The sequence below is a fragment of the Zea mays genome, unplaced genomic scaffold (genome assembly GCF_902167145.1).
Source record: "Zea mays cultivar B73 unplaced genomic scaffold, Zm-B73-REFERENCE-NAM-5.0 scaffold_328, whole genome shotgun sequence".
Lineage (NCBI taxonomy): Eukaryota > Viridiplantae > Streptophyta > Magnoliopsida > Poales > Poaceae > Zea > Zea mays.
Window position 1 is genome coordinate 1 of NW_023366957.1, and position 1,504 is coordinate 1,504.

The 1,504-nt window shown below is 45.0% G+C and overlaps 1 non-coding gene across 1 annotated transcript; it reads right to left on the reverse strand.

Moving 5' to 3' along the window:
• Positions 1–1,170: 1,170 nt before the first annotated feature.
• Positions 1,171–1,257, reverse strand: TRNAS-UGA (transfer RNA serine (anticodon UGA)). The gene has a single exon. It is a non-coding gene; the product is annotated as a tRNA-Ser (tRNA).
• Between the last annotated feature and the right edge of the window lie 247 nt (positions 1,258–1,504).

Consider the following 1,504-nt stretch of genomic DNA (forward strand, 5'->3'; position numbering starts at 1 on the left):
GCAGTTGTAGAACCATTGATTCTTCCTCGCAAACCTTTCATCCCCGCTGTCTAGCTCTCTCCTAGTCCAAAGCGAATTCCATCGTATCCGCCTTTGAGGAAAAGACCGAATCCGTCTTTGAGCCATCCTAAGAAATCCTCGTAGGTAATCTCCGCAAACCGGCATCCAATAGAGTTTTGAGTTGTCTGTCTCTTTATTGCCTAGAACTGGCCAATGAGGTTGATCCAAACAGATCCATGGAAGTATCACAATAAACAGATGCAAGAGAGAAATCGAACTAGGAAATCCACGGAAGGGAAGATAGCCACCTCGAATCCTGAGACCTATTAGACTTCCACTAGACTAGGAAATATCTCAAAAGATCCTCGGCATGGTTCCTTGCGGCAGGGTTGATACGGTTTCTTGGTCAGGTTGGTAAAACTGACGGATAAAGACTGGGTTTTGTGTTGAACACATAGCACGATGGGCCTTGTGAGTTCCCTGAAAGGAATGATTGTGAACAAATTTACGATTCCTCTTCATCGTCATCTATCTTTGTGGCTTAAACCTGAATCCTGTTTGCGATGTTAGTACTGTGATATCTACTGACCCATGTACGCAGCAAGGGTCGATCGGATGCTGATTTCAGCTCCCATATAAAAGAAAGCAAGGCAGTCATGAAAAACTGTCATGCTTTGTTAAAATGATTTTAAGTTCAGACCAATCTGTTATTCAAAGATCTACTTTTACAGATACAGATCATACTTCACCTTAATTTTGCGATGACTAAAATATTGCAAAAACGATTTACTTATACCCGTACCCGTCGAGAGTTTCTTTCTATATGATAATTCGAGATTGCTCTACCGGACCTGAATACTTGATTCATTAAGGTCGTCACCCTATACCCGGAAGTCTCTATCGTTTTCTTTGTCTGTTAAGCGGGTTAGGACTCCCTAAATCAAACAGCAATCGCTGTTTATCAACCACTCACGGCGACACCGAGATCTTCGACTTAGCTCCCTCCCACAGGTCATCCCCCCGGGGCGGAAGATAACGAAAGGGAGACAAAGTCCTAACTAAATCAACACACAATAACCTAAACCTTCTACCATTCCATCCATCATATCCGTCGAGTCGAGGAGATTCGTTCTTATCTATAGATAAGGCAAGAGAGAACTTATGCCCTCGCGGATGGAGAGGGATTCGAACCCCCGGTATTCCTATCAATACTTCGGTTTTCAAGACCGACTCTTTCAACCGCTCAGACATCCATCCCTGCGCTCGCCCGCCCTATCTATCTGCGCGCTGGCAGGTAGGGGCAACTCTATGTGATTCGCTACGCTTACTTGCGCCCCACCCCGTAAGCTGACTCTATTGCCTAGCACACTTTTCCGGTAGTACGAATCGCTACGCTTCGCTTCTTTCTATATGATAATATGCACCGTCGGTTGCTGCGCTCCCTGCGGGTAATAGCAAGAGAGTGAAGAACGAACGATCCTAAAAAAAGTAAGCAGTGAATGAG